This window comes from Castor canadensis, chromosome 11, assembly GCF_047511655.1.
Source record: "Castor canadensis chromosome 11, mCasCan1.hap1v2, whole genome shotgun sequence".
In the NCBI taxonomy this organism is placed as follows: domain Eukaryota; kingdom Metazoa; phylum Chordata; class Mammalia; order Rodentia; family Castoridae; genus Castor; species Castor canadensis.
In genome coordinates, this window is record NC_133396.1 from 45,164,862 (window position 1) to 45,179,197 (window position 14,336).

The window sequence follows — 14,336 nt, forward strand, 5'->3', positions numbered from 1 at the left end:
TCAGTCAGGAGCAGCTGCCTGGCCAGGGGCCCCCTTCTGCCTGCAGTTCCTGCATGTGCCCCGCCCCCCCCCATCTTTTCCCACTTTTCTGATTCTACAAAGCCCTACCTGGTTTTTCCACCGAGACCAGCAGGTAACAATAGTAGAGAATAAACTGGTCCAGGGATATAGAAATACAAGTTGTTAAGAAGGTTGGTTTCTGAGAATTCTCTCTTGAATCCTTTCCTTTTTAAAAGATATTTTTATCCTGCTGGGTAGGGAGATGGCAACAAGGTCAATTTTACAACCATGACCTCCTGTAGGCAGCCTTCGAGTTGTCCACAGTCAGAAAAAGCCCCAGAAGCCTTCTTTTGCCCCTTGTGGTGTGCTGTTGTCTCGGGTTGAGCAGGTACCCCTAGGTCCCCACACCTGAGGGGCAGCGGGGTAGTGCAGGTGACTTTTGTTCTCACTCCTGCTTCCTCTCAGCTACTCTCTCCATTTCCTCTAGTAAAACAGGGTTATTTCTGGGCTGGGGCTTTGCTCAATTGCAGAGCACATGCCTAGTGCACACCAGGCCCTGGGCTCCATCCTCAGCACCGTTTGTTTTTGTTTTCTTTTTAAAGGATTGTTTCTATTTAAACTTCAGATCAAATCTCCATTCTTCTTTCTACAAACTGTCTCTGTAGCCAGCGGAACCAGTATCTGAAGAAGCAAGTAATTATAACAATTAGTCATAAAACAAGCAGACTTTGGAAAGAAATGCCTGTGGCACTACTTGTCTGTGTGAGGCCCATCAGTATATTTTAAGCAAACACACTATAGAAATTTTATACTTTGACTTCATGTGTCAAGATCAAAGTAAGTTCACTTCTCAGGATACTTAATTTCCATTTTCAAAAACAAAACGAAACAAAACAAAACCCCAGCATGAAGTATAGCTTGAGCACTAAGATAAGATTAATTACAGGTCACCAAGCCAAGTGGCAACTTGCATTTTCTGAGCAGAAGGAGGGAGTCTAAAGTTCCCAAGGCACCTACCGAGGGTGACAGGCATGAGGGAACTCTAGTGCCTCCCAGCACAATAAACACCCGACCTGATACCCTGCCATGGAGAAGCACCAAGACAGGAGCAGTCCTGCCTTCAGGGAGTGCACAGTACAAGGCCAGAACCCAGCCATGCTCAGCAGGGGTGCTGGGCATGGTCTAGGGCACTGCACATTTCTAGCTGCCAAGTGCCCTCAGGCCTTTCCATCCTATTGTACAGAGACTGTCACAGATTTGGAGCTCACTTGATTCTTCCTCACAGGCTCCACCGAGTACTAGCTGGTTCACATCCGTATCTGTTGGGGGACTGCTGAGTGCTTTGGGGTGTGCAGCACACAGGTAAGCCATCAGGACCTGGCTGGCCAGCCAGGTAAAATACAGATGAGATACAAAGGGGCTAGAGAAAATCTGCTTGTGTTTGGGACATAAAGGGTAGAATGGACCCCACCCTCACTGCCATCCCCTAATGAGAAGGATTCCTCGGAGGAGAGTCAGACAGTGTCCTTTGAGAAACAGGAGTTAAATAGGATAAAGTCCTCGGGGCTCTAGGAGCTAGTTACTGTGAGGAAGAAGTCTCTGTCCAGAACTTCCCTGGCCAGGCAGCAGGGAGCAGGAGAGCCCAACTTCTCCATGCACAGTGTACAGTCTGGAGGACTAGGCATTGGAATGGATCATGCCCAAGGATGGTCAAAAGTACAGTGGATTATTTAGACTTTAATAAAAAGAAATGATTTGGCATAAACATGACTAGACCTCCTTCAGGGAACATGAATGGCCAAGCCTAGGCCAACCACCTTCCTGAGTCACTCAAGAGTTCTGTTTGTCCACAGCCCAGGGCTCTCCTTTCTGTCTCACAGATCTGCACTGGAATCCCAGACCCACCATTTACTGGCTGTGGGGTGATGGGGAGGTTGCTTAATGTCTTTGGAGCCTCCATTTCTTCCTATTTAAAAACAGATCATTAACACTCATGACTGTAATCCTAGCTACTTGGGAGGCTGAGATCATGAAGATTATGGTTTGAAGCCAGCCTAGGCAAATAGTTACCAAGACCCTCTTAAAAATACCCAACACAAAAAAGAGCTAGAGGTGTGGCTCAAGTGGTAGAGCGCCTGCCTAGCAGCATGAATGAAACCCTGAGTTCAAACCCTAGTACTGCCAGAAAATAAGAAAAAGCAGATCATTAAAATGACTGCCTCCTAAGGGCTCTTGTGGGAATTAAACAAAAGTCTGACAAATGCTTAGCTCAGGGTCTAGCATATGGAAAACATCGATGAATAGCAGCGAGTCACTTTACTACCACCACCACACACGTGCCACCAATAATTCTGCTAATTTGCATCTAGTCAGGGAATATGAGGCCCACAGAACTTGCAACTTCACTGACTTGTGGCCCACAACTGGGGTCTCACTGATTTTATGGATTTCAATGGGGAGAGTGGGGGTTGGAGTCACCTGGAAACAGTAGATTCCTGCTAGTCTCCTAGACATCCAAATTCAGAAGGTCCCTGGGGAGCCCAGGCACCTGCATCTTTAACAAGCACCCCAGACTATGCAGGGGCAAGCAGACCCCGGGACTTGCCCCAGGCATCCTCCCCATGCATCTTCCGAGGCGTCGCTGTGGTTTCTCCTCTTCCTGCATGAAGCTTTCTCCTGCCACCACAGGCTGGGATGACCTCCCTCCACACTACAGAAGTCCTCATTTGCCACACATTGCTGTTATCCTCTTATGTACATTCATTCGCCTTGGGCCCCCCTGGAAGCAGGGGCTGTGACTTACACTTCTCTGAGCTCCAGCACTTGCTGACTGACACACATGCTTCAGACTCTTGGGACCTATGGCCTGTCCCTGGTTCCTAGGTTGTGCCACAAATTCAGCCCAGTTTCACAGGCCGACTTCAGCCCAGGTGAGTCTGATGGGTTTGGGGGCCCGCCAGTCCTAAGAGTCCTTGCCCCTCCTTGCTGCATCAGGGGTGGAGCAGGACAGCTGTCCCTACAGTGATTTCAATGGACTATGGACTGGAAAAGACTGACAGGTCCAGGATTAAAGACAGTTTAGGTTGTTCTTTTAGACTTTGAGACAAGCCCCAGCAGGCATGCTTCTCAACAGTCTGTGCTCCAAATGTTCACTGAGAATCAGTTGTTTGGAAATGGAAATATATTTGCTAGCCACAGAAGGAGATGTTATAAACTAAAACTTTCCCCTCTCTTTTTTTTTTTTTTTTTTTTTTGGTGCTAGAGATCAAATCCAGAGCCTTGCCCATGCTAGGCAGGCACTTTACCAGTGTGTGACACCCCAGCTCTGGCTTATATCTTCTAAACATTCCTTTATCACAATGATGATGCAATTTCATCATCATTGTACAGAACACTATAAAACATATGGGAGCAAAAAACAGAACACTATAAAATATATGGGAGCATTTTGAAACACAGCTTTTTGCCAGGTGTGGTGAAGCAGGCATGTAATCCCAACATTTGAGGAGAGAAGACTGCAAGTTTGAGGCCAGCCTGGACTATAGAGTTCCAGGCCAGTGTGAGCTATACAGTGAGACCCTATCTCAAAACAAAACAACAACAACAAAGAAACAGCTTTTCCTCAATACAGTTATAATACTACTTTGTGAAACAGACATGATTAGATGCCCAAAGGGACCCAAGAGAGGGAGAAAAGGAAGGCAGAGAGAAGAAAGCCAGTCCCAGGGAGAGGCCAGGCTTGCCTGTGGCAGTTGGGCAAGAAGGAAGGAAGAGAGAAGCAGAGGAGGGGGGGATTTGGAGTGAGCCAGGGGGGGCAGGAAGGAGGTGAGAGGAGTGACTCTGGCTGGTGGAGGAGGGGTGTTTCAGAGTGGAGAGCATGTGCAGCTTTGCTTCAACCACACGACGTGTGACAATGTCAGTGCTGTTGTTGAAGTGCTTACACTCTTAGGCCAAGGAATCCTAAGCTGTAGCTGGGCACCAGTGGTTCATGCTTACAATCCTAGCTACTTGGGAGGCTGAAATCTGGAGGATCATGGTTCCAACTCAAGGCAAAAAAGCTTGGGAGACCCTCTTTTAACCAATAAAAAACTGGGCGTGGTGACATGTGCCTGTCATCCCAGCTAAGGCAGGAAGTGGGATCATGGTCCAGGCCAGCCTGGGCAAAAAGTGAGACCCTACTGTGAAGATAACCCAAGCAAAAAGGGGTGGGGGCTTGACTCAAGTGCTAGAGTGCCTGCTTAGCAAGTGCAAGCCCTAAGTTCAGACCCAGTATTGTAAAAAAAACCAAACAAACAAAACTGAACCACACCTTACAGTGGGTCCCACTGTGTGAGACAGTCATTAAAAAACCCAGTCATCATTCCACAGCATCAGTCTCAGCTAGGCACTCAGACAAGGAAATTTCAACCTGAGTCGCAGGTTGCTTCCCCAGTGTGACAATGGGGGTGGCTATGTAGAAGAAAGTCCCTGCTCTTAGGAGACACATGTTGAAGTCTTTAGGAGGGTAAAGTCCTGGATGTCTGGAAATTCTCAAAGCTCTAATTACAAATCATCTATGGATGCATAAATCTCATCATTGCATTAATGATCTAATATAACCAATATGTCCCATTGCATCTGCTCCATTTACAAAAATTAGGCACCTGTATAATTAGAGTGAGCACCCCATCCCTGCACTGTGTGACAAATGTGCACAATTTCTCTGACTTGTCATTGAAATTTCTTAAAACAAAAGCCCCTCAGACCAATGCTGGGAAACCTCCAACCAGCCCACTGGCCCTGGGAACACCCCAGAATAGCTTAGCTCCCCCCACTCGGGGCTCTTCCCTCAGCCCAGCTCCAGTTCTTAGAAATAAGGGGAAAACTAATTCAGTCAGTGTTTTAAAGACCAGGCCCACTACAAGTCAGGGGAGAGAAAAGTACCCATGTGCAGGAACAAGTTCTAGACCTGGCAGTGTCCCCAGAGCTGTGGGCAAACTTGAACTTGAATGTGTCACCACCTTCCGCCTCCTCCAGGATCCTTCTGGCTACCACTCCCAGTTCTTGGGCCCTTCGTTAGAGGGGGAAATTTCCCATAAGTTAACAAAATCAGTTTATTTGTTAGTACCAAGGAAATAAAATGCTTTTTCCTTGAATGTGCCCCCAAAAGGCCCCCTGACTTGGCCCGCCCAGCTTGGGGGTTCCGGATTCTCCTAGAGCACCCAGCTGGCTCTTTCTGAGAAGTGCTATCCCCGGCCACCACCTGGCTTGCCACAACTGCTCTCATCTTGGCCCTACCTCAAATGATGTCATGACAATCTGAACCTCAGGACCCCATTTGTCACTTGTCAGTGCCTGGGGCCCTGAGAAATCACCTGCATGTTGCCAGGAGCATCTCTGGTTTTGCACTCCAGAGGATTAATGGAGGGCTTAAATATCCATTAACAGGTCCCCTTGGTCCAGGGTTGGGTGGAACAAAGGGAGCTGCTGCCAGATCCCAGGGGATCTGAAGGAAAGAAGAAAAATAACAGTAAGGCCTCCCACCAGCCTTATCTCTACTTATTCTGTTACCTTGTTAGACATGACTGGGAAAACACTTGCTCAGTTTAAAAGCGTGTTGCTGACATCCAGTAAGTCAACATTCATCTTCCCAGTCACCAGAGCTAAAAAAAGGCTAGGCTGAAGGGAATGTCCCCTGCAGAGACATTACTCACAGATCAACACTCCCCAGTGTGCACCAAAGTCACTACTCAGAGCTCTTAGAAATAAGGGAGCCTGATTGGCCCATGGTAGGTCTGGGCCCACCCCAGAAACACAATGCTCCTCCACTCGGGAGATTTAGTTAGAGATTAGTTTCATCTGCTTTTTAGAAAGATGTCATTTTCTTTCATAAGGTGCTGTTCAGCCTAGGGAAGCACAGAAACTGACTCCCCATAAGAGCAGAGCGAGGCTGCACTCCTTGCCCAAGCATGAAGAAGAGCGTGCTTTATCCTGGGTTCGTCTCAGCCATGCTGGTTCCACCAGACATGGCAAACCTGAGTGCAGCCATTGGCACTGACTCAGGACTGGGAAGGAAAATCAGCACAGCCCAAATCTACACACCTGGAGGGCATCTTGCACCAAAGCACTAGAGGCATCCAGGAACTTGGCCCTGGTTGGGTGTGGTTGTGGCACAGGACTTAGCTTACATGTGTCTGAGCATGCAAAGCCTCTGCCTCCAAGTGACCCTCAAAGTCTGCAGAAGACTCCGATTTCACAGCAACACCTGGCCTGCCACAACGCTTTCACCTCAGGCCTGTCTACACCATCATTCCAGCTCGTGTTCCTCGTTCAGAACCAAAGATCATGAGACCCAGAAGAGTTGACATGTTCCTGTGAATAACTAAGGTCCCAGTTCCCATCTCAACATAAAATGACTGCCTAATTCCCCCTTGGGCCACAGGGGCATCTTAAGGACAGGAATCAAGTCATGACCACATCCTGCTGATTCAGTGAGCCAAAGAAAACTCAATTTCTTCAGGCAGCCCTGTCTCTTGTGATTCTCAGCTAATACCCTGGGACAAGCAGGAAGGAGAATTTGCCTGAATTGGCTTCATTTCTGGAATTACCTGTGTTTCTCTTGGGGTGGGAACATCCAGGGTATTTTGCAAGCCTGCCATAGGTGCAGCCCAACCCATCCTCCTACCTCCTTCCCTCCAGCCGCCCATCTGGGAAACTCCCGCATGCCTCTCCAAGTTTTATCAAAATGCTCAGGTGATTCCAAAAAATGTCCCCAAGAGGAATTTCTGAGGGCCTGCTGATTCCATTAAAACGCCATCATTATTCTGTCTCTCCCTCCTCAGTATATATAGTTCTTAAACCAGGTGCCTGGAGACTGAAAGAAATGGGTTAAAACGTCTGGGCTGGAGTTAACACTCAGAAATGTCCCAGAAGGATCACCAGAGCACTGTGGGACTTTTGACTCCCAGTTAAAAGCATTCTCCACCGCCAATGGAGAGAGCCATTTGGGGTGTCTGTTTTTCCTTCCTTCCTTCCTTTTTTCTTTCTACTTCACCCTGAAAAGTCCCCCCAATGCCCTGGTGCCCTGGTGATCCATCCAAAGTATCTCAGAGATGTAACTACCAGCCCAGATAGTCAAATCATCTCTTCAGATGTAGCTTAGTGGTAGAAGGTGTGTTTAGTTAGTGTGTACAAGGCCCTGGGTTCAATCCCCACAGCTGCAAAAAAAAAAAAAAGTAAATTTGCATAAGTTGAAGAAGAACCTACCTCTCATCCTAGCAGGAGCCTGACTCTGCCCTCACTGTGGTAGGAAAACCTGAATGTTCCCTGAATCAGGTGCTCCACACAAAAGCAAGTGATGGGACAAAGAGGCAAAGCTGTGTTTCCCTCACTCCTCCACGCCCAACCACTAATGCTTCCCCAAGCTCTTCTCCGTTTCATTAAACACAAATCCCAATGTTGCCTTCTTAGACATTTTTTCCTATGTAACTGAAGGCAAAACACATTAAATATTTGATCCTGTCTTACTATGATGAGAGCTAGCAGGCTCATAAATAATCCATTGACCTGGTTCATTTTTTTCTGGACAAAATTGATCATAAAAATACATACACACAAGCGTTTGTAATGTCTGACTCTTAGAAATTCTACCCCTCTCCAATTCTTTAGATGTCCCAACTGGGAAAGAAAAATTCAATATACAAAAGCTACCCTCCTCCCCCTGCAAAAGGCAATCTGCCCCTTAGGGTTCACTAGCTCTAGAGAGCTTTTTCAAAGCGAATTTGCACGTACACATTTTTAAAGCAACTGATGACTATATACTCCCTCTTTGTGGAACAACAGCACGCTGGAGTTTGGGGTAAATTCGGTATGGCCTGTGAGGTATCTGAGCCAGCCTGAGCTCTGCCAGCGAGACAATCCAAGCGCACGGAGCCTCGGCCCATTCAAAGATTTCTCTAAATTATCTGGGCATTTGTGCCAGTCAGAATTCTCCCTGCACAAGTGTCTTTGCATAAAGCCACCTGCGCACGAAAGCAGCAAAATAAAGATCAAACATAAACCATAAGCTAAAGCAACTTTTGCCGGAGCGCAAGCCAGCACTTTGCTTAAGACCACGGTTACCGGGTCTTCCTCTGTCCCTGGAACCCCCGCCAAGCCCCTAGTGCAACAAAGGAGCCGTCCAGGGCGCCCGCGGTCCACGGCGCGCGCAGCCCCGCGCGCTCACCTCCTCCGCGCTCACGCTCTTTACGCGCAGCCGGGGGCGCAGCAGGCCCGAGCGGGAGCCGGAGCCCGGAGCTCAGCTGCGCGACCGCTCCCCTCGGAGCGAGCTGGGGCTTCCGGAGAGAAGCGTCGGTCAGGGGAAAAGGCAAACCGACCCACCTGCCGGCGGCTGTGAGCAGACTGATCCCGCTGGGGAGGCGGCGCGACCCTCGCACCCTCGAGGCACCCGGGAGGCCGCTGCCTGTGCGGAACCGGCTCCCGCGCCGCACTATTTGTACTCTCGGCCCCTCACATGGTCTGATCTCTAGATAGCCCCCGCCAAAGAGCTGTTTAAGAATTTTTGCGTCACTTTCGGGCGAAGAAACTTCCACCCCCAATCACGCTGCCTGTGCCCTGGACAGCCGGGAGACCCGGAGCTGGCTGGCAGCGGACAGGTCAGTGCAGTGCAGAGGGAAGGATCCGACTTTCCAGCTCTTGAACTTGTGGGACGGAGACGTTCCATAAACTGAGAGGTTAATTTCCCAATTTCCCCCTACCCCACCCAATCTGTCCTAAATTGTGTTTAGGTTCTGTTCCGTCACCTGGGCCGAGCGATCTTTCTTGACCACAGGCCCCATCCCAGGACCCCCGTCCCGCCTTATTCCTGCCTTATTCCTCTTCCTGGGACCCGAAGCAGCGAAAGGCGTCACGCGAGTTTCTCCCGCTCCGCCGCTGGACGTGAACTCGGCAATCGGGCCCGCGTTCGATGCCTCCCATCCCCGAGCCTCCAGCGGCTGCCCACGATGACCCTTTCAGAATGCATGGAGGACTTGCTCATCCTTTAACAAAGCAGTTTCCAAACCCAGTCCCGGGGCTCATCTGCGGGAACGCCCAGCCCCGTGGTGCTCCCGCAGAGGTCGTGAAGATTTTCCATGGCTTCAACCCGAGCCCGTAGTTTTGAACCACGTGCATGTGTTACTTTGCTAATTTTTAAAAGCTTAAAATAAATTTAATGTCATTATGTTTTCAATGAAATTGTGTAAAAAGAAAAAATAAAAGAATATGTGCAGCACTTGCTTTAGGCTGTCCCTGAGGCAGGGACGTTAGGGTCTGGGCTTATCAGCCTCCCTCTCCCACCAATGGAGTCCTGGGAGGGACGGCAGCAAAACTGAAGCTCGAAAAGAAGTAGCAATGACAAACTGGAGCTTCGTGCCTGGGGGAATCGGACCAAGTCAGCAGAGCGCGCGTCAGAGCTGAGCAGGCACCGGGAGGCACAGAAGCGGACAAGTGTCCGCAGGTGTGGGCGGCTCCCCACCCGGTGGGATCAGTACGAGCTTTTGGTGCCACCTAGGCGCCAAAGCGAGGACTGCAAGGACGAGCCAGGAGTGTCCCCAGAGCGCGGGGTTGGGCGGCAACTTGAGCTAGGATCCCCGCCGGAGGTGGCCATTGCATGCCTCGGCCCAAGTTCCCGGGCAGGGCCCTCCCGGGCGGCTCGCCGTCAGGTGAACACATCCTTTTGCTTCTCCGTGACTGAGTGCTGTGCAGAAGAGGGGCAGCGCAGACCAGGTTTGGGTCAGAGCCTGCGAAAGCTCTGGTTTCCACCTCTACTGTCCCCCATGTTGATTCAGCGTGACTTAATACCGCCCCACAGTCTCATGAGCTCGTTCACCTAGCTGCTCCTGGCCTTTATAGGATCTGTGTCCTGGCCTTTATAGGATCTGTGTCCTGACCAGCCGCCCGTGTCTCCCTCCGCCTTCCGCGCTGCCCTCCCTATGTGGGCAGGCGGTGTGGACAGGCGTCCAAGGGACTGGGTGAGAGAGATCCCGGCTCTGACCCTGTACTGTCGGTGTGGGTTTGTCGAGTCCTTTAATCTCAGCCTCCTTGGGGGCTCTTTCTGCAAGATAGCGGATAACAATGGTCGTCCCCCACTGCACTGTGTCCTCTCCTCTTGGGACGTCCCGTCCATCCTCCCTGCAGCTGGGACCGCCCCAGGCCATCTCCTCCCCTCTTGCTTCCTGGCGCTCAGAAAAAGACAGCTTACACAGACTGCAGCCTTCCTTTCTTCTCCGCCTCCCTGGCCAGTGCGTACAAAATTGATTCTGGCGGTCATCCTCTCTCCAAGTGTTTTCTCTTCCTCCTGCCCCTGGGCGCCACCCCGCAGGGACGGCTTAGCCCCATCTGCCCCCTTTTCCCCTTGGCAACCCCGCCTCTCCCCTTCCTGCAGCAGCTTACTCCAGGGTGCTTCTGATTCTTAGGGCCAGACCACACTGCCTGACCCCACTATCTCCTGCCTGGAGATAAAGAGTTCTAGAAATCTGTCCCTTTGCCTGCGAGTTTCGCTTGACCCTGGATAGAGGGACTGACTTCACCTCTGCCCTGCCTCCATTGCGGCCCCTTCCTGGCCTGAGCTAAGCGCCATGGAGAGTCATCTCTGTCCTAGAGACCTGGGGAGTATGGGACAGGACTGTACTGATCATGGAAAGGAAGAGGTGCCTTGAGCAGAAGAGGCAGGAGGAAAACTGGTGATTCTGGGACAGGACCCAAGACTGTGACCTGCATGGGTTGTGGATACTAGAGGGAACAAGATGCCAGCCAGAAACCCCAAGGGGACCTGAAAGGCCTGGCTCTGGGTTGGTGTGTGGGGGAAGTGATGGAGATGTCACAGGTGGTGATGGGACCCAGATGGTGGGGAGGACAAGGTGCAACAGTGCTTTTCACTCCACTAGCTCCAGGACAGACAGTGTGGCTTGGAGCTTGCTGTGCAACTGCAGAATGAGGAATATGCTTAAATATTCACACACATACACACACACACACACCACTGCCACCAAGAAGACCTGCTTCCTGAAATCTTGGCTCTGCAATGACAGAGGAGCCCAGCCAAGACAAAGCCATGTGAATTCGAGCCCCTCCCTCAGGAAGCCCTTGGTGCCATCTGTCTGTCCTGTTTCTGCTCTGTTTACACAGTGACAGATCGACTGGGCTTGTTCTCAGGACCAGGAAAAGGCCATCCGTATCCTCTCCTTAGAGTCTTCTTGGTTCATGCCTTCCAGGCTACCCTCCTCTCCCTCCCCCTGTTTGTCCTGGGGCCTGGAATGCTTGTACTCACTGCATTCCTATTCAACCATGACAGAGTAGAGCCCCTCCCAGGCAGGATTTGCTGCCTTGGGAGACCTCTGTGGCAATCCCCCACCAATCCAGGTGAAGCCAGGTCCAGTCCGGGGGTTCGAGGGAAGGGCCCCTTAGGAGTGTTGGCAGGGTATCCAAGCTAGGGGTATGGGAAAGGAATAGGAGGGCCAGGCTCAGTCCTGAGGAAGGCAGGAAACACTTGGTAGATGGTCTTTGTCTTGGTCACTTTTGCTGTTCCCTTCTTGGCCATTCCTTGTGATCCTGTGGCCTTTGCTAAACACCCTCTCCTCCGAACACATCACCCCACTTCCCACCTACTCTTGTGTTCCACCTGCTGTCCTCTCATTTGAACTCCCATTAGGTTGAGCCAGGTGTGGTGGTGCACATCTGTAATCCCAGCACTTGGGAGGCTGAGGCAGGAGTTCAAAGGCCAGCCTTGACTACATAAAACTCTAAAACTAAAGGTAAATAAATAAAAGAAAATGAATTCCCATTATTTCAGCTCCTCTTAGTCAGCTTCTTTATGTATGCAGTCCTATCACACCAACCCTCCTAGGTGAGTGCCCCAATTCTCCCAAGAGCACTTGATGGGCAAAGGCTAACGTTAATAATAAAGCTAGACCTCTATGGTTCGTTCCATTTTACGTGCTCCCGCAGCTAACTGCACAGGCGTCAGCACCCCCTCTACGTGTACAGGAACAACTTCAGATGAGATCAGGTACATTCAGGGTAGAATGGCTGTAGACTGGAATAACTTTAAAATCACAAAATATTTGTCAGATTACTGTTGATGTGAGCTGCTCACACTTAACTCAGTGTGTGCTCAGACGTCATGGGTAATCGTTCCTAAAAAAGGGGAAAGGTGAGAGCAGCTGGTGTAAAAAGGTGTGTGTAGGTGACCTTCACTTCTACACAAGAAATCGAGGGGACAGGATATACCCAGACTCACAGAGACAGTGGCAACCCCATGCTCTATCTGTAATATCTTTGAACCAGGCTTTTTTGTTTGGTTATGTTTGTTCTTTTGAGACAGGGTCTCACTATGTCACCCAGACTGACACCAAACTGGCCATTCTCCAGTCTCAGCCTCCCAAATCCTGGGATTACAGGTGTGCACCACCATGCCAAACTTTGAAGGAAGACTTTTCTTTTTCTTTTTTGGTGGGACTGGGGTTTGAAGTCAGAGCTTCACACTTGCAAAGCAGGTGCTCTACTCCTTGAGCCACACCTCCAGTCCATTTTGCTCTGGCTATTTTGGAGATGGGGTCTTGGGAACTGTTTGCCCAGTCTGGCCTCAAACTGTGATCCTTCTGATCTCAGCCTCCCAAATAGCTAGGATTACAGGTGTGAGCCACCATGACCATCAGGGTTTTTGATTTTTACTTCTTTCCTTCCCAGTTCTCTACCTTGACTATAAGCACTGTAAGCACCCTTGGCTAGGGCCATGTTCTTGGGGGAGAGGTGGGAAGAAGGCAGCTGTTTTTACGTTTGCATGGAAGAGGGAAGCCAGAAGCACAGGTTCCAGGAAGGTCCCTGCCCTGTGTGTGTAAATCTGTTAGATTGTCTCTAGATGCCTCTGTACCCCCACCTCAAGGAGGTTCTGACCTTCTCAGGGATAGGGCTCAGCACCCAGCAGACACTAATAAATACATGGATTATTATAAATACATGGTGAATGACCAGGAAGATGCCCTAACTCTAACAGACTCAGTGCTATCAAAACCAGCGCCCCAGGGCTGGAAAGAAAACATGGTACATGAACAATGGAGTCCCATACAGCGGCTAAAACACTGCTGACTTGGGGGGCTTCTCAAGATCTATTGATAAAGAGGGGACTGAACAGGGCAGGGGTGGGGGAGGGGGGGTGCTGATATGTGAGCTGAGAGCTCTGTAGGTCTATGGAAGATGCTGGGGATCGTAGCTGTCTTGTGGGAAGGGGCATTAGGTGGAAGGGAACCCTGTTTTCACTCTGCAGCCTTTTCTACTACTTAAATATTTGCTATGTGCAGGTGATGCTTGTATAAAACTCTTCCAGAAAAGCCTTTATTTATTTATTTTTGGTATTGGGGCTAGAACCTTGGGGCTTGCGCATGCTAAGCAAGTACTTTACCACTGAGCTACACCACTGAGGTACACTGAGCAGCATAAGTTATTTCAAAAAAAAGAAAGGGCCAGGTGCTGGTGGCTCACGATTATAATCCTAGCTACTCGAGAGGCAGAGATCAGGAGGATCGTGATTTGAAGCCAGCCAGGGCAAATAGTTCGAGAGACCCTACCTCAAAAAACCCAGCACAAAAAAAGGGCTGGTGGATTGGCTCAAGTGGTAGAGTGCCAGCCTAGCAAGCATGAGGACCTGAGTTCAAACTCCAGTAAACACACCCTTCTCCCTCCCCCGGCCAAAAAAGGAGAGAGAGGGAGAAAGGGCTCCATGCTTCTCACAAAGCAAGAAGGAACCCTGGAGGATTCCTGGGAGCTGGCTCCCCTGTACACCACACAGGGTTCCTTTCCAAATGGGCCATCACCAGTGTCTTTTTTGTAATGTTGTTCACTTAATAAGGAGACAAACATCGTTTCCACGTTACTAGTAAGGATTCTGTGAGTCAAGAGGTGAAGTTTAGTGCTCTGCTCAGAACTGGTTCACAGGGATAGAATTACTTTAGAAGCTGGAGCCCGCTGCTCCAAGCTCTGGAAGCCATTTCTCTCTCCTGTGCCACTTCTATTTTTCTATCTCGTGCTTGATATTATAAAAACACTCTCCCCCACCCCCCTTGGACTCTTCTCCTTCCATGGGGTTCATGATAACCTGGTCTCTTCACATAGGGCATTTTCCTGGTAGGCTGGTCATCCTCACCCTTGATGTCTGCGGTCACTGTGCTCAGGCGTTAGGTTATGACTAGTCGGCACACCCTGGCCCTCTCCGACTTCAAGCCCTTTCACAACTCTCATGGCACTTACTGGAAACCTTACGGGAAGAAAGTCATCTCTGTTTTAACAGCTTGTTTTCCGAACTAAATGACAAATTTAGCTGG

At 50.0% G+C, this 14,336-nt stretch overlaps 1 protein-coding gene across 4 annotated transcripts in view; it reads right to left on the reverse strand.

Annotated features, from left to right (window-relative positions):
- Nucleotides 1-14,336, reverse strand: part of Slc6a4 (solute carrier family 6 member 4) — a 39,041-nt gene that overhangs the window by 22,593 nt on the left and 2,112 nt on the right. The window contains exon 1 of one of the 4 annotated variants that reach the window (XM_020178825.2): nucleotides 8,359-8,492. The exons of 2 other annotated variants lie outside the window; for them this stretch is intronic. The gene's annotated coding sequence lies outside the window, so the exon portion shown is untranslated. Of the gene's footprint in view, nucleotides 1-8,358; nucleotides 8,493-14,336 lie in introns of those variants that run through there. One more of the 4 variants, XM_074046539.1, reaches the window with a different exon arrangement.